Here is a 14,044-nt window from a genome sequence, read left to right as displayed (position 1 = left end):
TCGGGTCTCATCGGCGCGTACTTATCTCAAGGGACTTGAAAATCCGGTCGCATTAAGATATCTATCGGAACAACGGATGTGCGCCATTAAACTTTTACTTTATTTAGTGCTCGGAGGAGAGTCGCAGTCTCTACACAGCAATCTCTAGAAAGGAAGACGAGAAAGAGGGAGAAAGAAAGAAGAGAATGACGGTCCACGTATACGAAGTCGCGCACTATGTCCGACACAGTGACGTTCGTAGGTAGGATTCCTCTTCACGTTGCGCGATTGTTCCTCTACGTATAATTATTACTTATACGTTTGCTGCTAATGACCGCCTCTCGCGAGACACCGTTTAGAATTGCTAATGGCCATGCGTTGTCAATAGGCAGTAAAGCGCATGAATCTAGCCACCTAACTATAATTGGAAGCATTATGATTTACAAAAGATGCGCATATGATTAACTGAGAGAAAAAATTTTTTTCAGAGATTTTTTTGCGTGTCTCCTCGAATTAAGGGACACAGTTTGAAATTTTGCAATAACTCCAGAGCCGAAAGATAGCTTTTGTAGTTTGAACATATATTAGTATTGATAATCCCCCATTCGATTGTAAAGTCGATAGCCTTGATCTCCGCCACAAGAGCTAGTGAGATGGTCTAATTTTATATTGCATCGGTGCATCTAGATAAAAAAAAAAAAAACTATGGAAACGCCAGAAGAGAGTTGATCTAAAACCATCCATAAAATTTCTCACTTCTTGTGGAAATTCAACACCTAATACAAAAAACCATGTGTATATATTGTAATTAGAAAATTAGGGCGCGATTGCAATGCATTAATTTTGTCAAAACTCAATTTTGTCAAAATAATCGTCTCGTTGTCTAGAAATAGGACAACAAACAGTTCGTGGATTTTCTCGTGTTTCATGGATTTTCAGTGCGTCGCTCGAACGGATAGGGAACATCAAATAGAAATCCGGAATACGCGCGATACAAAAATTAACGCTGACGATTACGGCACAGTACAGCTATCAAAATCGGAGGAAACGGGCGCCAATCTTACCGCCCTTCCTCCATAAGCGATTGTTAACTGGTTATTTCCTACGGTCATGAAACTGAATGGTTTAAGCAGAAAGTTACGACTTCGGAGCTCGTTATGCATGCATAGGCGCGAGCATAAAACACCTGGAATTGCGCGAGCGAGCAAACGAGCGAGCGAATGAACGAGCAAGCGAACGAACGGCACGCTGGTTTCCATTCGTCGTCGCATATCGGTGCGACCCTGATCTTCTCTTTTTCTCTCCGGAGATGATCCGGCGACACGGCGACGATGCCCTTGCCGTGGCCCGGACCTCCATCTCTCGCTCTCTTCCTTTCCGAGGCGTCACGCGGAATCGCGAAGGCGAGAAAGCCTCGCCTCGCGGCAAAGGCGCTGCAAGTTCTGCTCGCGTTGCAGAAAGCATGCACCATCGGCTAGGGCGACGACGGGCGTCGTTATTCGCGCTGATTTAGTTGAAGGCTGCGGATTTACGGATCTACCCTTGCTGCCACGCAGTACGTAGCTACGTACGACGAGCGGCGCCGCGCGCCGAGCCCTTTCTCGTTAGCCGCCTACATTATATTACCCATCGAACGGCATACATCATTCCCTCTTTATGTAAGTACATATCTATAACGGCCCGAGAAACATTTGCAGCTCGCTCTGTGCAAAAGAATGAAACAGAACAGCGCAGCTGGATACGCGAACGTAGCCCCGCGTGGGCTGGCCGGATGGTACCAACGCGGATGGTGGACCGCTCGCGACCGCTCGCGGAATTGATGTACTGCGACTGGAGAACAATGCCTTGTGACCAACGACGTGCCGCATCGCAGTGCAACCTTTTCGCTCGCCGAGTCCAAGCCTGACAGCACTACGGAAACGCCTACATTTCCGAAAATTAAGGACGCTCGAATGAGCGTCCGACAAATGTGATGTGTGAAAATGTAATAGTCAGTTAAATGTAATAAATTAACGAGCAAAGCTATATCAACAATTTTCTCGTTTTCCCACAGTCCACGCTGTCTAACTGTGTTATATAATTACAATTTACTCTAAAAAAATGTCAGTATGAATTTGATATACTGTGTATGTATTAACAGGAACATTTATAAATTTAACACCATGGATTTTCACACTTGTCAGTGTGTTAATATTAACACTATCACGGTGAAAATTATAAAAGTGTCGTATGTTGTTAAATCCAATATTTTTTGAAGAGTGAACCCTTAAGACTTCTGTTTACTCACCGCTATCTTAAAATTACGTCAAAAGCGAGAGAAAACACTAAATAAAAATTCTTACAAATTATATTTGAATATAGAAATAGTTTTCATTTAAACAACAGTTGTTTTATTGAAACGTATTATATTTCAATATTGACATATTTTGTAAAATGTTTTATCGTGTCTTTTCTCGCTTCTGACGTCGTAATCTGAGGTAGTAATGATAAATAAAAAAAGAGATCTTAATAATGTGTTACTTTTTAAAATTAAGATTAACGCAGATTTATTAAATATGACATATATGATTAGATACCATCTTTAAATTGAAATAAAAGATTCATTTACGATAGATAGAACATTTACTGCTAGCACGTCGTATGCGTTTGACGGTGCATTGTTGCGTGTTAGTCAAGATGTTATCTGCATTCTTGTCATGAATTGTAAGGCACCACTGTTACGATCCACCAGATAGAAGCAAAGAAGATCGAAGAAATCCATTGCTATGTAAAATATACGCTTGCGTCTATCCTCTTCTATCCGGTCGATTATCTTGGCACCATGTGTGTGTGTAATGTATGTGTACAAGGTAATTGTGGCTCTCTTCGAATCCAATCTAATCAACTGACTTGATTAATAACATTATTACCAGTCGTTTCCAATTTTCCTCGATAACAAATTATCCAAATTTTTTCGTAAATCTCGCGCACTGTTTGCGCAATTATGTTACGCGAAACCGATTCGTGACAACAAAATTCAAAAATATAATGCAGGAGACAATAGATCGGAATTTAACACACATTTTAAGTGTCCAGATCGTACAAATAAATTATATTTGAAGAAATATATCTTGACTCTCCGTCTGCAATCATATTATTACTCCCTCGTCGGTAAACTGTTTTTTTTTTTAAGAGTGAAACTATAATTCGTTGCCAAAAAATTCAAATTACAGACGGAGGATTAAAAAGTAGCAGTTTTTTTTTCAAATTAATGTCGGTTGTGAAAATAAATGATTTTAACAAGCAATTCGATTAAAGTAACGGGTTAAACCAGCATGAAAAATACGATAAATTTACTTTCATAAGAATCTTATGTAATCTACGAACGCCTAGAGCGTGAAATCAACATCATAAAGGCTTTGGAAAGTATATCCTAGAGCATCGATTCTATTAGATGCATTAGCTTCATTACTTACTTGAAGCATTTACGTGACGTTCACGTTATCTTATATTATATATCGCGGTCGACAAGAGAATGAGAACGCACAAATACGAAGTCGCAGGACGATACCGATCAGCGCGACGAACTCGAGAACAAAAACGGTGCCTATATGTTAGCAAGACGAAGGTGAATGGCAGAGATGACGCACACACGGTGAGGGTTACTTCTCAGCCAGGAAGTAGAATCCTCAAGCAAACCGTCCGTCGTTGCGTAGAAATTTATCGTCGAGCACGAAACGCATCTTATTGCAGGAGACGCACTCGTGGACGACAACAACGAATAGGTACTTAAGTCCTATAAGACGCTCCAGTCCGAGAACAAGCGTGGATTCTACCGGTTCTTAATAATTGTACGCCGGCCTCTCACGCAAGATTGCGAAGCTTATCTTCGGTAAAATGCTTCAAAAGCCAGTCGGCAACATGGCGATACCGGGACAGTCTTTGCATACCACTGGCCGATACACTCTGGGTGTGCGGCTCTACGAAACGACAAAACTGACTTGAAGACGTTAGCGTCTTTTCAGCACATCCTTTACTAACGTACAACCGTAATTACTTTCTATAGCTGTAATTATATTGAGTCATAAAAAAATTTTGCAAATCCTTCATTACACGATAATTAATTTTTTTATTTTACATTCTCCCAAGTAGTCCGTGGCGTCGTCTTCTGCGCAAATCTTAACCGTTACATACACGTGTTACAACCACTCATTAATCACTCATAAAAGGCTATTAATAGACAGCTTATTAATATCCCACGCAACCATTACTAACTTAACCGCGTCAAGACAAACTGAAAATTACGTTGTAATAATGTTATTCACATCACACTTATAAATCGAACAGTTACATGTCACGATCTCATTAATCGTCTATCAATTAAATAAAGAGTGCCATGACGAATTATCAACATCCTTGGCAAGTAATCCCACCGCGTGAGGCAGACGGAATCGACAGCTCTTGGACGGTAGTATTTTTATTCCTTTCGCGGGGACCTAATCGCATCAGTCACGAGACGAAGGACCTTTTAACCATGAAGTCCTCTCAGGTTGGAGAACGAGATAGAACAGCCGGCTGAGGACACGGAAGACGAGTAAAGAAAGAAAACAGCGAAGATGGGAAAGGAAAAAAACATAAGAATGAGAAAAGAAGAGAGGGGGGAGGGGGAGAGAGGGAGGGAGAGAGAGAGAGGAGAGCAAAAGAACAGCAAAAGACAAGAGACGAGAGCAGAGAAGCTACGAGAGAGTCCCAGTCCGCTTGACAGTGAGGTGTCGGGTGGTCGGAGTCCGGCTTGCTGTCAGCTTGTCAGCCTGTCAGCCCACGCACGTTGGCACCGTGGCGACCGGCGACCGCGTATGGATTCACACACCGACGCCTCGTGTCGTGACCGCACGCACAACGCGACCGTGCTGGACGCGTATTGTTGCAACGCGCGAACGCTATTTCGTATGCGTGTGAAGAGCGAGACCAGCTCGGGACCAGCTCTCTCTCTCTCTCTCTCTCTCTCTCTCTCTCTCTCTCGGAACAAGTCCGCTTCGCGGCTTTACAGCCGTCATTAGTCGCGGAATCACGCCTGTCAATTCAGAGCGATTTCACCAGGATTTATGAAAAGTAGCTTTTGGCCAAGGCTATATCAACCGCGCCTTGTACGGCTCTTTATAATGATGTCGATAATTGCGATCGCATCCGCACTATGCCGATCAATAAAGTCACCTGTTCTATATAGCGTCAACTTGACCTCGATGATATATAGAAACGGCAGACGGAGCAACCTCTTCGCTTATTCATGAGAATAACGAGATCTAAATATAATTGTACGAATGATCGCGCGCATGTCAATCGGTCACAACCCATTCTATTCATCCGTTCTTAAAGAATCTTACCATCAGCGAATCGAGTGGACTTCCACGATGAGAGACAGGTGCTCCCAGCTGATGCCCTTAGGAAACCGGAGGTGAAGGGACATCGTCGACGCTCGAGAAAACACAACCACTTTGAATGGACTCGATCGTAGGATCGCGATAACCGTTTTAAAGGGTCCGAGACATTACATGATTCTTACGGTTGGAATTTTACCCCCCCCCCTCCCCAGAGGACATAAACCATTTTATATAGTGATTAAGAAATAATGTGTTAATCTGCAAATGATGAAAGACTTGTATCCACTTTCATATGCGTTACATAGCGGGAACATTATGTATCGAAACAATACATTCTTTAAATAATTCTTCTTCTAAAAGAATTTAATTTACGTTATTGTGAAATGTGTAAAACACTGAGGCGAGACATATAATAGTCTTTCATAGCTGTTAAAAGAACATTATTGTGATTTTTATTAGAACAGCTCTTTCGTAAGGAAATTCTTGTAACTCCGTATTCTTAATTTATTAACTAAGAGAAAGTGCGCGGCTTTAACGAGACTTGCCAGTACACCGTGTGTCACGAATAGGAAGGAAATAAACGAACGTATAAAAATAATACTGTTATCATTCGATATTGCAATTGCTATCGCGATTATACGTTGTATCCAGCTGTGAAACTAATACCTCACTTGCGGTTACCATATGTATATCAATTGAACAATCTATATTTTTTTATTACAATTGTGTGCAAGGTTTCTAGAATAGTTTCTAGAATCTGATCTCTCACTGCTCTGACGTCACGGGCATGTCTCGTTCTTATTTTTTATGCAACCGGTTTCCAGCATTATCACGCCGAAATATAGCGTGATGTATGGTGAAAGAAACATTGTTGCTAATATACCCCGAGCCTGAACTGTACTTTCATTACAATTACCGTTGCTACCGCGGTCGGATAGTTACGCGCTACTGTCCTGAAAGTATATATAATTTATCTATAGTAGAAGGGCGTAACTCGTGCGAAAAACGTTTACTTACGATAGTGAAACGTTATATTTAGGAGAATATTCCATAATGATAAAGACCCGCTCGAGATTGTCTCGGATCGATGCGGAATTATGGAGGCGAGTGCAATTATCGATAGTATATCTCGATTATATCAGAGTCGGCGCATTATCATGTATGCTGGTATAAAAGAGCACAAAACGACGAGCGTTGCATTCCATCCAAGGAGATCTTGGCCATTACGCTAGATTTTCTGCCATTAAGGCTCAATCTTCCAGGGAGCGCACAGACTGTATAAGGCCGCCATAGACTCCACCGATGCAGTGCATACCGTAGCGCGATGCGCGTCCGTAGTGCGTACGTAGTGCGTAAAAATCTACGTCGCCGTTAAGAGTTCCTATTAATTTACAACGATAGCGCGTACCCTCGGCAATTAATAGCGACTCACGGTAATTAACAGCTGGCCTGCGCAGCTCGACTCGACTCGACTCGACTCGACTCATCGTGTCACGAACGGCATCCTCCGTTGGATGCATCATCGTAAATGGCCTCTACCACGGCGATGAATACCATGCCGCCGTCGCGTCGCACGCATCGTCGCACGCAGTTCCCGTTGTTTGCACGCATTTATCGCGAGGTAATCTCCCCAGTTCGCACAGGATCGCACCGCGTCCGACTAATCCGCGAGGATTCTAAGCCGGCAAAGCTCTCGCGCATCCCCAAACGTATTATTATCCGGTAACCTATCTTAATTGACCTCACCCTAGGCACACGGTTCGCCGATAATCGACGCGATTAAATCGCTCGATCGCCGACGCAAGGAACGTATATGATAATTCAGTGGACAGCCGAAGCCGGCGGTCAATGGTCGCGCACCTGTTGTCTAAATTCTCTCTCTCTCTCTCTCTCTCACTCTCACACACACTCCGTTTCCTTTTCGCTCGTTGTACCTTCTCTCTTATTACAAGCGTATGCTCGTCCCTCTTCTTCCGTCCAGCATCTCTCGACGGTCCTCCTTCTCTCTGTCGGGTCAAGGCACGTCTAGGCTGTTGGAAGGCCATTTACCCCTTAGCCCGGTACACAACACACCCGTGGCCTCTTCTTTCCCGTGATGCGTTCGTATATGCGCTATCCATGTATCTCATTTCATCATTGCGCAATCTGGAGATGATACGATGTATGATGGGCATTGTAGTTCGTATCCAACATCTTGATAAATAACATCTGTCTTTCACTTTCCACAAATCGATTGAAAATATCGATAGTTGTTAAATGCATAATGTCCAATTATACCTAATTTGAGTTATTTTTCGTCACTTCTGTAGACCGCCACTGCTCCCTATCCAATATATCATTAATTTGACAAAAACAATTTAATTGAAGGAAATACATTAAATTTAATGCAAATATAGTTAATTATTTATTAAATGCGTACGTTAATACGGACAATGTTTACTCAAAAATTGACCCGACAGAAATATATTTTGATACATATGGAAGTGAAATTGTTACGTTACTCAAAGGATTGGGTTACAATCGCCTTGAGCAATGACTCCTTTGATATCTATTAACAATGTGTATATCGAATGAAATGAACTCCTTTAATATTTTCATTCTTTAATGAAAGTGCATGAAGCTGATAATGATTGGATACGACGGCTCATATAAACGGCAGGGACAAGTCGGGCAGACATTAGAAAGCGATAAGCGTAAGTACCAAGTACGAGGTACCGAGGCATTCGAAGACTACCGTGCAACGCAAAGCGTCCGACAATTTGTCAGACGGCTTCGCTAACTTGCGCAACTTATCTATTATAGATCTTATAAAAGCGACATATACACTGATACGCGCTGATCTCTCTCCGATTGTAAGTATCGATGACCTTTCACGCGGCATTCGACGGATCTAACGAATAGATTTCTATCGATACCTTGTATAGTTATGACACGTCACACCGCTTAAACAATCGAGGAACAAGGCGTGGGACTTTTTACACGACGTGAAAATTACACCGCTGGCACCACACGATTGCACACGTACGCGCAAACACACATACGCACACATACAAATATCCACTCGCACTATCGTACGCTTGCCGATTAACACGTTGCGATAGGTACACGTTAACAACGTCACCGATGTCGACGTAGCGCATACTTATTGCAGGAAAGCAATCATACCGTAAGCGACTTCGGAAGGCATGCGCACGATTAATTATCCTTGTCGAACGGTTTTCACCGATGCATCGGCCAACTGCTAAGATTAATCGACTCGAAACCGACTTTCTGGCGACAAACGACGTAACGTCATTAACGACGCCACTGAGATGAGGAAAGATTCTCATCGCGCACGACCGATCTCTACCAACTATGTTATATATCTAACAATAATCGCGATTATTAATCATCTGGAGAATATCGATTGCCTCTCGAGTCATCGAAGAATCTGTAGCGAGGAGAAAGTGCGTGCGATTAGCACGTAGCGTAACCTTTGTGAATTTTGCACGTTTGGTGATAAACACGTTAATATCCATATATGCCTTACATTTTACACGTACGTGGGATCCATCGGGTGTACGGTGTACGATTTATATTTCGAAATGCGTATTCACTTTAATAGATACACACAGATAGTATATGTAAGATATCGATCTCCGAGCTTTATTCGGGAGCCGGCACGCAGCCGGCTATATCAATTTGTAGACGCGTGTGCACGCACGATCGCGCGGTGTGTGCGTGAACGCAGGTAGGACCCGCAGCCTCTTGTAGTCTCGGATCTCTCTCACCCCCTCCCGCTCCCTCCCGCCCGCGCCGCCGCATGCGTTATAATCTCGATATCCCATATATCCATGTACAAGACATGCCTCCCATTTTAAATATACCATCGTGTAATTCATAATAAATGACTTATAAATGCAATGTACTTTTTGCCGGAGCACCGCGCGCCCGTTGTGCGAGGCAACCACCTCGGCTCTCTCCTCCCCCTTTCTCTTCGCCGCGTGTACAAGCACGTACACAAGCGCGCGCGCGCGCGCGTTCGTACGCGTATATGCACGCGCGGTGGCAAATACGCATGCCGTATCCCCGTAGCACCGAGGCCGCTTTATTATGTGTAACACGCATTATACGAGCCCTTGCGCTGCCGCTGATTTAGATAAATCGAAGATAGCCGTGGCGGAGGTCAGGCCGCGCGTACCTCATCTCATCTCTCGAGCCGTTCCGTTCCATTTCCGAGAGTCGCGCGGCGCTAAATCTCGCCGCTGCCCCGCGTATACTCTCTCTTCGAGAGAGGCGACGTCGTACAATTTCAACCGTATTCCATTCCACCGCCGGCCGGGTAAGGGTGTCTCTTGATGACGCACTTGAAAGAGTCGGCCGAGGGAAAACTCGTTTCAACGTGATCAAATATATTACTTTCGATGGACCACGATCTTTGCAATTTGCAATTTTAAATGCAAAATGTGTGCAACTCACGAAACGCATTCCGCATAAGAAATCCTTCTCGCCGCAAGTATAGAAATAACAGGCGAACGAGTCGCGCGCGAAAGACGATAGATGGAAGGAAATTCTCATTTCCCCTCGATTGCCCGATTTATCTCAACGCTTGATGCGCACGAATTACCGTGAAAGCCGGTCCCCGGTGGACGTATTTTGTATTTCTCGTGTCCGGTTTCTCGCGAAGTCGGGACGCGAGCGTGATCGAGGTCCATGGTAAAAGAGACGCGGTGAGATTTATCGAAACCCGATGCGGCGAACGCGCGCGCCGATATATGTCCCGGACCCCGCTCGAAAACGCTCCGAAGAATCGTTCGATACTGAAAATAAAGGATCGTTTTTCTCTTTCTCTCTCTTTCTCTTTCCGTCGGTCGTTTCGACGGCGCGATGGTGTACCTATGTGCGTACAGAGAACCAGTGGGAGAAAAGGAGAGAAAAACACAGGCAGAGATAGAAAGAGAGAGAGAGAGAGAGAGAGGTGCGTAGCAGCAGGGATGCGATTAATCGTCGTAAGCAATCGCTTATACCCCGGAATTTTAATTCACAGTCAGTTAAGCGCGCTTGTAGCCGCTAGGAACGAACAAAACGTCGTCCGCGTATATATTGCGAAAAGCAGGATTCAAACGGCGAGCGTATCTGAGACGAGTCGCCTAGGTGCGCGTCCACCATACGTACGACCGAGTACCTATCTACCAGCGCGTGTACGTACCTCCTATACTTGTACTTGGGTATCTACACTTGAAATCCGGGCCGGTACGACTCCGGCACCTGCGCGCTCGTGAGCGCGCCGATACGACGAAGCGGTCGTACCAGTCCGACCGTTGTAAAAGTGTCAACATACACCGGCTTAACTTCAAGCTCCACCACTTTAATAACCATTTCCCCGCGCGCCTCTCGCGGTGCTTTCGAAGGTGCTAACGACGTATCGAGCGAAAAACGCTCCCGTCGATGAGCCGGACGTCGACGCTTCAGCCCGATTAAGTTTCCTTGTCGCTGCAGCAATCCCGCTTCTTTTTTCGCGTTCTTTTTTCGCGTGACGCACGACTCGAAAATGCACGCACGATCCGCGTATATATCGCATTATAATAGGTGGACGCGCACGCACGCACGCATGTATACGCGTAAAATGTGCCTGGCGTATATACGTGCGTGCGTATATACCCGCGGATAAGATGCCGCATCTCCCGCAGCGGGGTGTCTCGCTAAATAATGCAATAACGTAAGAATTATGGCAACTTAATGATACTTTATGTATAATTATGCGCCTGCGTTATAGGTGCGCGCGGATTCCCTCTCTCCATTTTGATCGCGGGTGGTAAGTGGAAGTGGACTCGTTGCTTATCCGGATTATAAATAGTTGTTCGATGCGGTTTTCTATCCTCTGGACAGCCACACGGTGGATTTCGCGATCTTATCGCGAGTTTTATATACCTACTACTTAGATACACACACTGGGTAGGGGAGTAAAATTGTAAATCCCGTCGTATTTTTCAGTTTTTCGTTTTTCAAACAGCTTAGCTTCTAATGTACGCTCTTTCAAAGAAGATATTGATATAAAGGTAATTTGGTACCTGTGGTACCTGTGGTAGTAGACACGTACGCATGTTACGCTGTCAATTGCGCTGCAGTTAAGAAATTTCAAAGGAATACGGCGCATGTGGTTTGCGGCGCAACTCGGTATGTATAATGACCGTGCAATTACGCGTAATGAAACAATATTACTTTACTGCCTAAGAGAGTATCGTGGTTTATTAATTTTTATGAGATAATTTCGGGATCGCCACTCGTGCGTTTAATATCTCTCTCGCGAATCCATATAATTTGCTGCCTATCTCGGCTACCATATTACAAAGTCTCAAATATGTACACGCGAGGACGAAAGGGGGCTTGGCACGAGTGTGTCACGCAATGTAACGAGTGGCCGCCCTTCGAGGCTTTGACGAGTCTCCACCGACTTTGTGCGCCTTTTCACGCGAAAGGAAGGCGCCGGGAGCGGTTAATTTAAAACATGTTATATGCAAAGTGGTAATGGTCTCCACTGTCGCGACCATCACTGTCGGATGCCTTAAATATCCGTCGATGCGTGTTTGTCGTCTCAAAGAGATAGCCCTAAATATTTACGTGCCCTCCCACTGTTCAAAAGAAAGAGAAAAAGAAAGAAAGAAAAAAAAAAAAAAGAAAACGACGCACGTGTAAATCTACAAAACGCTTTATCGCACGGGCGCATCCATGTTTATGAATCGTTAAGACGTCGAATCGCAACGGAATCTACAGCGAGATCGCGCCGGAAAAAAAAATAGTTAATCGCTAAATTAGCGGTTGCTCGCACCTGCGAAGATTTGTAATGCAATCAGCGCCGTCGGGTCTCGCGTCTTCGAGCGACCCGACCCGATGACTGCCGCCGACCTTTGACTCGGCAAACATATTGATTTATTAAAGTGCACGTGCATACGTACACATTACCGCGGTATCCCATCACTGGCCGTGCCAGAGGTGTAAATGGACGGTTATTTTCTTAATAGATTTCCATTGCCCAAAGAAATGTTTAACCGGCACGCCGAATGCCACCGTCCGCGTGAGGACCGCCGCTTGAAATTGCAGCTTGTTCGCGGTTACAAAGTCCGGCTTATTTACGCTGAATTGCCCCGGCCTCTTCGTGAATGAAAGCGACGATAACGAGCCGGCACCCTTCAAAAGTTTGACGCAGAGATTGTTGATATTGTTAGACATATATAATCAAATAATTTCAGCGAGATTAAACTTCTGCACTGCCTAATACGCAAAGTATCTCTATTCCTCTCAAAAGCAGAAATTTAACATAAATTTCAAAATTACCGTCTACTTTTCTAAATCTACTGTTCAATTCATTATGTCAAATTATATCCAATTCTAATTAATTTTTATCTTTTCTATAGGTCGTCACTGCTTAATGTGTATATATATATATATATATATATATATATATATATATCGTTAATTTAATTAAAACAATGAAATTAAATAATTTAACTCTAGAAACTCAAATTTAGTTTATTATTTGCACTAAATGCACACGTTAATATGGACGCTTTATAACCGCAGAAATAGATTGATTTACACTTCGTCGCGTATGGAAGTTAAAATTAATGAAATGTTATTGATTGACTCAAAGATCGCGATGTACCATTGTTCCTTCGATGTACAACAGTATGCATTATTCGTAATGATTTTGGACGATTTCCATTTCTCGTTTGATAAACTCGCTGATTTTATGCGTGGCCGAATATAAGCGAAACGGTCCTCGGAAAGGTTGACGGAGACAAGATCGAAGATGGCACGAGGGAGGATGGGCGAGGGAGATTGGTAGTCCATGAGCGAGATTGGTAATTTATAATGTGTAATATGTAAAGTGGTAATGGACGGCCGGTTGTAGTGGTTTGATGCAAGTTGGAACTTCAGGTTGGAAGAGTCTTGAGGCAGGCTAGCGGCCAAGCAACCGGCCGCGAAGATGTTACGAGGGGGCACCGTGGGGCGAAAGAGCGGGAGGGGTCCCCCTCAGGGGCGTCGAATGGAGTACCCGATCCTAAGAGCGCAGCGCAACAACGACGAGGGGGATGAGGTGAGGAACAGAGAGACGGTGAAGAGAAGCGCAACGAGGAAAAAGAGAGCGCGAAACGGGACAGGAGAATCAAGGGAAGAGAGGAAGAGGAAGAGGGAGGGGAGGGGAGGGGAGGGGAGGGAAGGGGAGAGAGCATCTCAGAGCCGCCACTGCTTGCGTGTCGAGCCTTAATGAATGCAAACCACGATCCGGAGGCAGCCCGCTCGACCTGTTGTTTTCCAGTCCAGATAGCCTATAATTTTTATTGTCACGGGAGAAATAGCAGCCTGATGGAGGCACGGCTTATCTCGGTCCTCGTTTTGCGTCCGAGCCGTGTTCCGTGCGTTTTGTTGCCCTCTCCTCAGCCCTCGCGCACCGTCCTCCCTGCTTCACCCTTGCCTTGCCACCGGCTCTCTCTCCCTCTAGCATGTCGCTCTCCGCACGGTTTCTCACCCCCTTCCCCACCTTTCCGCGTGGCCTCTCACCCACCTCTCTCGCCGTCTGCGATTCCGATTCCCCATCTTCCATTCCCGAACCTCTTCGATCAACGCCACCAGGCGTTATGCAGGTTCTATATATGTGAAGAATATGATGGCGTATTACCTGCTTTATATCGCTAGTATGTGATACGTATGTAATAGATATATAT

At 44.6% G+C, this 14,044-nt stretch overlaps 1 pseudogene; it reads left to right on the top strand.

Annotated features, from left to right (window-relative positions):
• The first annotated feature begins 1,310 nt into the window (after positions 1-1,310).
• On the top strand, positions 1,311-1,830 carry LOC108750597 (annotated as a pseudogene).
• Positions 1,831-14,044: the final 12,214 nt, after the last annotated feature.

This window comes from Trachymyrmex septentrionalis, unplaced genomic scaffold, assembly GCF_001594115.1.
Source record: "Trachymyrmex septentrionalis isolate Tsep2-gDNA-1 unplaced genomic scaffold, Tsep1.0 scaffold37, whole genome shotgun sequence".
NCBI classification, from domain to species: Eukaryota; Metazoa; Arthropoda; class Insecta; order Hymenoptera; family Formicidae; genus Trachymyrmex; species Trachymyrmex septentrionalis.
This window is presented reverse-complemented; position numbering and strand designations above follow the sequence as displayed.